Below are 12,063 nucleotides of genomic sequence, written 5' to 3' on the forward strand. Positions count from 1 at the left end.
TGCCAAGAGAAAGGATCATGTTACTTAGAAAATTAAGATTCACAATAACACAGACACTGAGGATGCTTAAATGCTAAGATTGAAAGAACAGGAAAAATCAGAAAAGAAGAACAAAACTGAAGAAAGAATGAAGAATTTCACCAGAGCCTTGAAATGTTTTGTAAAAACTGAGAAGAAAATCCAAAATTTAAAAATATAATTTTTAAAAATTTTTACATTAAGAGGAATGGGGGTATAATTTAGTGGCATGCAGGAGGTCCTGAGTCCAATTCCTGATCAAAACAATTTTTTTTTTACATTAAGAACTCCATTAAATGGCTTACCATCAAGAAAGGATTTGTGGAAACAAGTCACCAGAAAATATTCAATGTACAATGTAAAGGAGAGCCAGGCATTTTGGTGCACCCCTCTAATCCCAGGACTAGGGAGGCTGAGGAAGGAGGATTACCACAAGTTCAAGGCCAGACAAGGATACATAGTAAGACTTCGTCTCAAAAAAAAAAAAAGGAAAATGTAAGGAAGAGTATATACAAAATACAAGAGAATATAAGAAACATATAGGACATAGTCAAAAAGACTAACTTTTTAGCCAAACAATATTTTTATACTTTTTAAAAAATATAGGATTTCCCAAGAAATTATGTATATATGGTTATATTTACTGACATTTGCCATATTAGAAATTAAAAGTGAAAATAAAATTTAAACCTAAAAATAAGGACAAACTACATTCACCATTAAAACAATGTAGCAAGTTAAAAGAGCAATAGCATATCAGGGATAACATGAAAATAGTTTTGAATTTGTGACTCCTCTGAAAGGGGTTTAATCTCTGTGTGATGGGGCAAAAGCAATAAGGAAGCCATGAATTTACTAAAAATAATGAAAGACATCAATCAATAAAGCCCTACAAACCCAAAGCAGGACAAATACAGAGAAAAAACATCCAACTGCATCAAAATAAAACTCCTGAAAATCAAAAACAAAGAAAAAATATTACAAGCTGTAAAAACAAAAGGCACATTCCCTGCAAAGGAACAACAGTAAGAATAAGAGCTGAATTTTTAACAGAGAAAATATATCAAACGACAACTGAATGATAATTTATGTCCAAAAAATCTGCCATCTAGAATTCTAACACTAATAAAATAAGGCATTTAATTGTGTGTGTGTGTGTGTGTGTGTGTGTGTGTGTGTGGTATTAGGGATAAAATCCAGTGCCGCCTCATACTAGCTAAGCACTTGACCACTGCAGGGGCCTAAAGTATGTCTTTTAAGAAATAGAGCAAAAAATATAAAACGTAGTCTAACTGTTAAGGAAAATAATATGATAGTTTCTCAAAAAGTTAAAAATTAAAAATAGAATTACTATATGATCCAGAAAAATCTAATTCTGAATCTATAGTCAAAAGAATTAAATCAGAGAATTGTGGAAATAGTTATACATTCACCTTCATAGCAAAATGGAAGATGCAACTCAAGCATCTACAAAAGAATAATGGGTAACTGGAGGGAGAGAGAACAAGGTCACACCAGCAAGCAAGCCTAGTCTGGGAACCAGCACCATGCACACCTGCCACCAGACTAGAGCAGACTGACCTCAGCCCCTTCCAGCACACAGGCTGGCAAACAAGAACTAACAACACCCAACCCACCCCCACTCCTTGTAACCAAAAGGCCTATCTGGAGAAACACAGGCTGTGATGATAGCTATTGAGGTGAAATGCAATTAGATGCCTCTGGGGCTTTGATGCTACACTAACATTGCAGGTGTGGGGCCAGTGTTCTGATAATAGGTTCAGAGGATAGTGGTATACAATGTGGCATCTAAGGGGGAATCTCCTTCAGAGGATTGTAGTCATTTTGATTCCCCATAGTCTTGTTTTGAAGTTCTATATCATTTCCATTGTTTTATTGGGTTGGGTTTTATTCTCTTTTGTTTTGTTTATGTTAAATCTAATGGCAGGAGCAGCCATTTCAAAGATAGCAAGATGGGGCTGGGGATATAGCTCAGCAGCACAAGCGCCTGCCTTGCAAGCAGGCAGTCATGAGTTCGATCCCTGATACCAATAAAAAAAGAAAAAGACCAAAAAAATAAACAAAGATAGCAAGATATATTATGGTAGCAATTTTAGATTTACTACTGGCTTATTTTGAAGTCCTTTATTGCATTCATTGTTTTGTTTTCATTGTTTCTATTCTATTCTGTTGTTTGATTTTTACTGTGTCCAAAGTTATTTGCAGCTATTTTGAAGAGATCAAAAGGCATTATGGTAACTACTATTGATACTGTAATGTTTTGAAGTCCTGCATCTCTTACACTGGTTTGTTTTGATTGGTTTTATTGTTTTACCCTCTTTAAAATAAAAAAAAAAATGGATAAACAAAATGTTCTACATATATAAGTATACACATACATAAATACAGTGGAGTATTATTCACCCTTTTAAATGGAAGGCAACTTCATATGGAACAACATAGATGAACATTAGAAGTATAAGCTCAGTGAAATAAGCTAGTCACAAAAGGTCAAATACTACATTATTCCACTTAAATGGGTTACCTAGAGTCTTCAAATTCATCAAGACAAAATGTAAAATGGTGCATGCCAGAGGCTGGGGGAGAAGAGAATAAGTATTACTCTTTATTTGGTATAGAGTTTCATTTCGGAAAGATCAGAAAGTTCTTCAGATATATGATGGTGGTAATTACAAAAAAGGACAAATACATTTAATGCCACTGAACTGTACACTAAAGGTGCTACATCAATGTTATTTTATAACTTAAAAATAAGGTGAGACATTTTTCATATAAACAAAATTAGAGAATCTGTAACAGGAAGCCCACACTAACAGAAGAACTAAAATGACTTCCTCAAATAAAAAGAAAGGCCAGAACAACAAAGAGGTGCAAGAGAAAATGAAATTCAAATTAAAGAGTAAACAAGTATCAATGAATGCTGACTTTCAAAATAGTAAGCTTAACGTTTTGCAAGAAATGTTACACATAAAATTAAAATTTATAATAGCAAAGGAGTAAGAAATAAAAAAGTAATACCCTATACAAGGTCCTAGCTATGTTGAAGGCATAATAAAAGTATTAATTTATATTAGACTCTAATGAGTCAAAGATACACGCTGAAATCACTTGAGTAATTCCTCATGATTAAAAAAGAATAAATAATAATAATAATAGAACAAGCATTTCAACAGGGGTAAAAACCTCTAGCAGAATCAGACTTCCCTACAGCAAAAATGAACAGAAGAAATTCAAAGAAATAAAATATGAACCAAGAATTTTAATGTCAACCAAGCTATCCTTTGAATATCAAGTCTACAGAAATACCATTCCAAATATACAATATATAAGTTGTTTACAAAGTATATATAAAGTATTAAATATAATTTTATATTACATAATTCAATTATATAATTGAATATAAAATTACTGAACATACAAAAATTACTGGAGACCTTCTTCTAAAACAACTAGTGAAGAAGGAAGAGATTAAACCACATCAAACTACATGATAGAGAAAACTGCAGCACAAAAACTAGCAGTGAGAAGTGAAAATATCTAACCACAACCTAAAACAAACACCCAAAAAACCAAGGTCAGATTAAGAATGAAAAATGATACATAAAATTAGTATGTAAAAGTTATAGAACTAGCAAAAATAAAAGTAGAATGAGATAGCTGCCTGCCTCATATTATTTACTCCAGGAATCAAAGCTAAGCAAACCAAGTACAAGCACAAAATTCTTTATCTAAAATCTTTAAGGCAGAAATGTTTCATAATATCAAATTCTGCAGTTTTCAAAAAACCATCTATTTGTGCATATTATGACATTACATAACATCACTAGTGAGATCTTAAAAAGTATCTCAAATCAATGTACATTACTATTTCAGCAACATGCTTTACAAATATTCCACACAAATGGTAAACAGAAACTTTATCAGTACTTATCAACTCACATCCTATTATCTTGGCAAATACATTAAGGAAGGTTTTCACAACAAGCAGTATGCAGAGCCTTTGGTATTTGGGAATTGCAAATGAGACACAGTACTGATCCTATTAAGCTACATACCAACTACAAATCACTACAAGGTAAAAAACGCTAAAACTATACTACTAACAGTTAGTGGTAGGGGAAAATGGAAAGAGGTACAAAAGTTGGTTTTATTGTTGCTCTTCAGTGAGAAATCAATAAATACTAAGAAGGAGGTGGAGGAGGAGGAGAAAGAGGAAGAGGAGGAGGAGGAGGAATAGGAGAAGGAGGATTGGGTTTAGCATGCATATGGTCTCCAACATTCCCAGTATCAAGGAAAAAAGTAGAGGAAAAAGAGTCAAAAGGAAAAAATAGAGGCCATGGGATGTGCCTTTTATGGTAGTATGTCCCACAAACTCTTGAGAATTATTTCACTTAATACTAAGTTGTGGGGCCGGGAATTTAGCTCAGTGGTGTAAGCACCTGCCTGGCAAGCACGAGATCATGAATTCAAACCCTGGTACCAAAAAAAAACTAAGTTTTGTTTAACTGATGATAACAAACAACACTTTTAAATTCCAAAGTAAAATACTAGCACTAGCGAAATGAATTGCTCATGAACGTAAAACGTCAGAAGGGGGCAGCAAAGTACAGAGTGTCCTCTGAAAAGTAAAAACTCTAAAGGTGTTTCCATAGTTTCAACTACTCAAAACATTTCAGTCATTCACAAGCACAATAAAACATTTTCCAATTAATGTGTAAAAATTTCTTCTATCAGTAAGACACTCACTACATCACTTCATAATTTTTCATTTTGAAATAATTTCACATTACACAAAAAACATCTGTAGTCTTCACGCCAGCTTTAATTTGTAACATTTGCTTTATCTAAATATATGTAAACAGCATATACATGTAATCAACATGCACTGTGTTACAAATTACAACAGGAATGACAGCAGCAAGATGATAGAAAAGTAGTTTCAAACTATTTGAATAACCATTCATTCACAAAAATAATCTCACCAGGGCTAAGAAATTCAAGGGGGAGATCACAGAACCTAGGTGGAACCCAGAAATAAGAAAAGGCACATTGCAAAAGAATAAAGGATAGTTTCACAGTAGCCATAATTTCCTTGCCCCCCAAGTAGGCACAGTGCAGCTCAAGAAAGATTCTCTCTTTATAGGGAGATGAGAGTGAAGTAAGCAACTGACTTCACCAGGCACCCCAGCACAAGGCCTAACCCAGAGAACCTCAGTGCCAGACTGGCCACCTGGAACCCAGGGTATAGTCCCATCCTTAAGCCAGAACAGCCTCTTGGCCAGAGGCTCCACACTTGCATCTCCAGACTCAAGTCTCCAACACAGTCAAAATGCAAGGCCAATTCCCCAAAGCCCACACTGTAGACTCATCTCAGGAGAATCGTGCCAGGATGCTCCCCTTGGACCTGGCACCAGCCCTGTCCCCAGGGATCCAAGTATGTCCCCAAGGAACCCAGGCACATACCCACCCACAGGCTTAGGCTCCATACCAGTTCCAATAGATGCAATCATCAGCACTACCTCAGTGTACCCCATTGCCAGGCCAGCCAGGCCAGACTCAGGCACAAAGCTCACCTCAGCAATAGGTTGAGCCTCCAGTACTGTCTCCAAGTCCAATCCAAAGGATAACAGCATGAGGCTGATCTCCCACAGACCCAGGACCCAGGACCCAGGACCCAGGATCCAGGACCCCAGGACCCAGGCCAGCAACCAGGATCCGAGGCAGCAGTACTGATCCTATGAAGCTAGGTACCAGACACAGGTAACTGCTGACCCATGAGCTAGCCCAACCTACCCAAGAACTCTAGCCTCAAGTGCACCCCCCATCAGCCAGCCTGCCCAGAATCTCCAGATGGGCTTACTAGTATCACCAACTTCCCCTGCCAAAGCCAGTCAGTAAAAACAGAAAATCTTGAAATGCACAGCCACCAAAACAAGGCCACAAAGATTGTGACTGAATAGAAAAATCCTAACAATATCAAAGGAACAAAATTAGGCACCAATAACCAATCCTAAATAAAACTGTGTCTACAAACTACCTAGAAAACACTTCAAAATAATCACCTTAAAGAAACTCTAGGAACTACAAAAGAACATGGACAGCATGATGACTATACCATAACATATATTTGATATGCTAATCCTATGTAATATATATTTATTAATATAATTTATATTTGAAATTTGCTGAGAACAGCTCTCACAATACTATAATTATGTAACTATATAAATTGATGGACATGCTAATTAGCTTAATTGCACTAATCACTGCACAAAATATGTATATATCAAAAAATCACATTTTATACGCTAAAGTGGTACCTCACTTCACAAACTTCTGTGTGCGAACAATTTGGTTCACAAATCAAAGCATCTGTCAAGATTTTGTTGTTGTTTGCAAATTCTGCATCAGGTGACAAACATGACTATGGCCAGATTTCCCACACAAACACAAATGTGGCTGTCTTTTCCAAAATTGTAAAATAAATTATATTGGTGAACCAAGGAACCAAGATGGCATAATTTGTATCAACTATGTCTCAAGGTAGAAAAACTAAATTGAAACAGAAATTTTAAAATATTAACTCATTTTAAATTTAAAAATAAGCCAGTGCAGGTTAAAGAATATGTTTTGTGAAAAATAAATATATAAGTCAGGCACAATAGCACATACCTGTAATCAAAAGGCTGATGCAGGAAAACTGCAAGTTTGAGGTTAACCTGGTCAACTTGTCTCAAAATAAAAATTTTTTTAAAAGAAACAAAAAAGGCTAAGGATGTGGTTCAGTGGTAGACATCCTGAGCTCAGTCCCTAATAAGTAATTAAAAAAATAACAAAGCAACTATCTCATACCCAAGCAAAACTTAGTTATAAAAGCCTGTTCTACATTTGTGCAAGACTCTTCAATACCTGGCTCAACAGAAAACATCTGGATCTTGTAACTTCTTCCGTATTCAATGTATGAATACGGAATATGAATACATTGTGTGCTGTTAGTAAAAGTGTATAAAGAAAGTCCAGCTAAACACGTGTGTCTAAGAGAATTTTTTAAATTTTTTCAAATAAATATATATAGAGATATCAAAAAGTATATCTGTATATATAGATAGAGAGACATATCTTTCAATCTCAAAACTTTACGAGTGGTACTTTTTTGGGGGAAAGGGAGGTACCAGGAATCAAACTCACAACCTTGCATTTGCTAGACAGGTGCTTATGCCACTGATCTATATCCCAAGCCTTGGTACTTTCTTAAAGGAAAGTTATAATGTGAAAATTATTGTAAACTTACACTACAATAAGTACAGTTATTGTATTCTGCTACATTAAAATTAATTAAGTCTATTCTTACTTCAAATGAATCTTTTATGTGACTCTATAACATAAGGCACAGATCATCTGGAAAATACTGGTTGTCAATTATAGTAGAGGCCTTTTTTGACGTACATGGTTGTACAACATGAAGACATCACAGTTGTTCATATCATCCCAGTCTTATACAGTATCAGCATTCTGGAGGAGGGCAACAAACTACATTAGTGAAAATATAGACAGGCAGTAATAGTAAATCTGACACACATAGTACCAATAATAAACTGCTTATTCTGTAGAACATCATAATAAAGATGAACTTAAAATTGATTCATACTAAATAATACTACAATTTCACTACACATCAAAATGATTAAAATAATAATAGCAATGTCACATGTTAGATACAGAAACTAAATCACTAATTTTTCACTCATAGAAACATGAAACAGTGCAACCGCTTTGGAAAATAACTAAACAATTATCTTCTTAAGAAAATAACTGTTTATTTAATACTTAAACATATACACTGTGGTACTGCTCAGTCGTAGAATACATGCCCACCATCAACTCCTCCCTCCACCAAAAAAAATTTAAGTATACATTTTCCATACAACCCAGCAACTACACCGTTGGGAATTAATTACACAGAAATGATAATTTATGTGGACAAAAACATAAAACTACAAAATCTGTAACTGAACATTCATAATAGCTTCATTCATAATAACTAATGAAAAATTTTATCTCCGGGTGACAACAAACATGGGGTGCTTTCTCCCACACCAAATCTCTGACACCTACTATTATTCACAATTACATTCAATTCTGACACTTTTCTTGGAATGAATATCATACTCTTCAGGTTAATAGTTCAATTCCACAGACTGTATCCTACCTCAGATGCTAGCGACAAATGGAATGGCCAGGTGTGCCATCTTTCAGCATATCTAAGTACAAATTCACATGTTCCCATACCCTGTACCCATTCAGGTTCAATAAACCACAGAACTTGGGAAAGTATTTTACTTATTGTTACTTATTACTAAAAATATATATCCCATAAAATCACACAGAAGAGATCCATAGGGCAACATACGACATACGTAGTTTTCATTGCCTCTTCAGACCCCATTCCCTCCCAGCAGCTCAATTTCTTTGCTAATCTGGAAGCTCTCTGCACTTTATCATTTTGGGAGTTTTATATGGGTTTCATTACATATGCATGACTAATCAAATCATGAGCCAGGGATAACTGAACTTAATCCCTAGCCCCTCTTCCCTGCCATCCAGAGGTTGGCCAGTGGAAATGAAAGCTACAATCCTCTTATCAAGGCCTGACATTTCTGGTAACTAGCCCTCACCCTGAAATCTATCTAGAAACCCACAAGGAATCATCTCAGTAACATAAACATGAGTATGGGATTTTTATGAATAATGAAACATGCTATGATTCCAATCACTTATAAAATTCTAAGGACTTTAGGAGCTGTTCCCAGAGTAAGGAACAAAAATCAAATAAAATGTTTTATACCACAAATAAAACCTGGAAACAACTCAGATGTCCTTCAACAGGTTAATCGTTAATGTTAAAAATAACTGCAATATATTATATAACGGAATATTACTCAGCAGTAAAAAGGAATAAACTATTGCTACAATAATTAGAAAAATCTCCAGAAAAGTATGTTGAAGGAGCCAATCCCAAAGGTATGGTATAACTTTATTTATATAACAGTACCAAAATGACAAAACTTCAAGATACAGATTAATGGTTGCCAAGAGAGAGAGGAAACAGGATACGGGTATGGTTGTAAAAGGCAATATAAGGGATTCTTACAGTAATAGAACTGTTCAGGATACTCACTATATGATAAATATATAAATCAACATGAGATAAATGTATATAGAACTAAATACATACAAACCAATGACTACAGTAAAACTGTAGAAATCAGAAGAAAATTGACATATCAATGTCAATATCCTCATTGTAATACTATTGAGAGAAATCAGGTAAAGGGTACAAATGATGTTTCACTATTACAGTTTTTACAACTATATGAAAAACATAATTACCTTAATCAAATTTTCAATTAGGGAGTCAATACTACACATACGAAGAAAATTCTGAATAATATTCATATCATTTTGAGGTAAGAAAGGCCCTTTTCAACGAGACATAAAATTCAGATGCCATAGAGGAAAGAACTAGTAGATTTTAATTCAAGAAAATGTGAAACATGAATGTGTAACATGAATTAGGTCAAAAAGCAAAAAACAAAATGGTGAAGTGTATTTGTAAAAATTAACAGCAGAATATCTATGATATCAATGAATGTCAGCTTTCTATCTCCCTTGCCTTCAGATTCTGCTGCTGTTCTCTACCTGTTAGATCTAACATGGACCCCAAGGCCTCAGGTGTTTGCAAGGGGACCAGATTATGGGGGCACTATAATTGATTTCCTCTGGTGGGAAGAGGCAGGTTGCTGGGGCATGAACTGGAATGCTGTATCTTCTTCCCCTCATCCTCCCCTAACTCTCTACTTCCTGACATGACAGCTCATGACCTCCATGACTTCCATTCATGAACAGCTTTCATCCACTCTTTTCATTTTTTGCTTTAAAGTCATCAAACCACAAACTATAACAATGAGCCAAACAAACTTTGTGAGTGTCAGGTATTATGTCTCAGAAATGAAAAAGTGACTGAGGCAGATTTTGATACTAGGAGTGGGATTGTTGCTTGATTACCTCACTATGTCTTTCAGAAATGTTTAGAACTAGGTTATGGGATAATTTTGGAAAGATTTGGAGATGTCAGCCACAGAAACCTGCCAATGCTTTAAATCAAGCTTAGTGGGAGATTCAGAGCTCAGAAGACCAGAATGCTGATAGAAACACAGATGGTAAAGACCATGCTCAGGAAATTTCAGATGGGAACAAGAATTCCATCAACAGTTGGCTTCAAAGCCATATGAGTTTAAGCTCTGGCAGAAATTTTGCCTATATTTTCTTGTCTTAAGACTTTGTGGAAGACTAAAATTAAGAGTGGCAGATTCACTAATTTGGCAGAGAAAATTTTAAGGCTTAGTGGCATGTGTATTGCTGCATGTAGCAAAGTATACCTTGATAATAAGAACAAAAAGCAGAGCTGAATTTGAAACATTTTGCTAGTAGCCAGAAAGAAAGCACCTAAAAAGCTGATGCCAAAAAGAGCTAAGTTGTGGAAAAGATTAAAAAGAAGCCAAACACTATGCATTAAGATAATGAAGATGGTTTGAGGGCATCTCAAGAATTAGCAAGACCATATCATTTGCAGGCTGAAAGGTGGAAAACTAAAAAACTTTTATTTGAAAACAGTGCTCCGCTCTTTCTCAGCTAAAAGGGGAAATATTTCTCGGAGTGCAACCACTCCGGCATTCAGAGGCCTCTACAATCATTGTACTCCTTGAACTGATAGCAAAACTTGGCATCATCCACGTGGTACCACTTATTTTACAGGCATGCAGCTTGTAAGAATAGTGGGGTCAAGCAAGCTTCCACCCAGATTTCTGAAGAAAGTGGGAGGGGTGAGGCAGTGTGTCACTGAGACAACAGCACATGAAACTAAGAATAGAGCCAAAAGTGCAGTGACTAGGAAGTTAAAGAAGCTAAAAACATGGAAGGTCTGCTGAGAAAGGCTGTAAGCATAATAAGCACCCAACTTAAGAAAGAGACTATGAGAAGAAAGAAAGAAAGAAAGAAAGAAAGAAAGAAAGAAAGCAAGCAAGCAAGCAAGCATGGACTACAACTGGCAATGCCATAGGAGTGGGCCACCCAAGCCCTTTGGAGTTCACATCTCACCACTACCTACCTATCCCAGCTTCCGAACACAGAGCTACCAGATTTATAGATTTGCCCCACTGGATTCTGATCTTGCTTTGGTTCTTTTTTTTTTTTTTTTTTTTTTTTTTGTCTTTTTCCTTTTTATCGGTACCAGGGATTGAACTCACGCAAGGCAGGCACTTATGCCACTGAGCTAAATCCCCAGTTCCCAGTTCCATTCTTTTTTATCTCATACTAAAATATTATTTTTCCAGCAGGGCATGGTGGCTCAGGCCTGTAATCCCAGCACTCAGGAGACTGAGATAGGAGGATCACTGCGAGTTCGAGACCAGCCTAGGCTGCAAAGTGAGCTCAAGGCCAGCCTGAACTGCATACAGAGACCCTGTCTCACAAAGACAAAAAAAAAAAGATTTTTCCTAAAATGCCAAGTTTCAAAAGAAAGTTAAGATTTCCAATTAGCTCTGAAATTTATTACCTTCAGTTTTGTTAGTTTATGAAAAAAGATGAAGTTCAAGAACAGTTTTTTAAAAGGCAGAAAACAAATTTTGTGTGTACCTATCTAAATAATGTAACACCTAAAAAACACAGTACAAACTGTACATAAACACATGATATAATGTACAAAGATTATTGTTTATAATAACTAATATTTATTACATATTTGTAACAGAGCAGACTATTTCAAACATTTTTTACATATTATCTGACTTAACTTCAAACTCACCATAATGATATAGAATAATATTATCTTCATTTCACATACAAAGGAACTAAATCACAGATTAGCTAAATTATTTGTCCTAGTTATAAAGCTAGTGAGTAAAGCCATGATTAGGCTATAAGTACACAAACTCAGAATCCCACACTCAACCATTTCTCAGTCAC

The 12,063-nt window shown here is 35.4% G+C and overlaps 1 protein-coding gene across 2 annotated transcripts in view; it reads right to left on the reverse strand.

Moving 5' to 3' along the window:
* Exoc6b (exocyst complex component 6B) overlaps positions 1–12,063 on the reverse strand; it is a 541,291-nt gene that overhangs the window by 491,623 nt on the left and 37,605 nt on the right. The gene's annotated exons all lie outside the window — the stretch shown is intronic.

Source organism: Cavia porcellus, unplaced genomic scaffold (genome assembly GCF_034190915.1).
Source record: "Cavia porcellus strain 051 isolate PalLab524CR breed Dunkin Hartley unplaced genomic scaffold, mCavPor4.1 scaffold_18, whole genome shotgun sequence".
Taxonomy (NCBI): domain Eukaryota; kingdom Metazoa; phylum Chordata; class Mammalia; order Rodentia; family Caviidae; genus Cavia; species Cavia porcellus.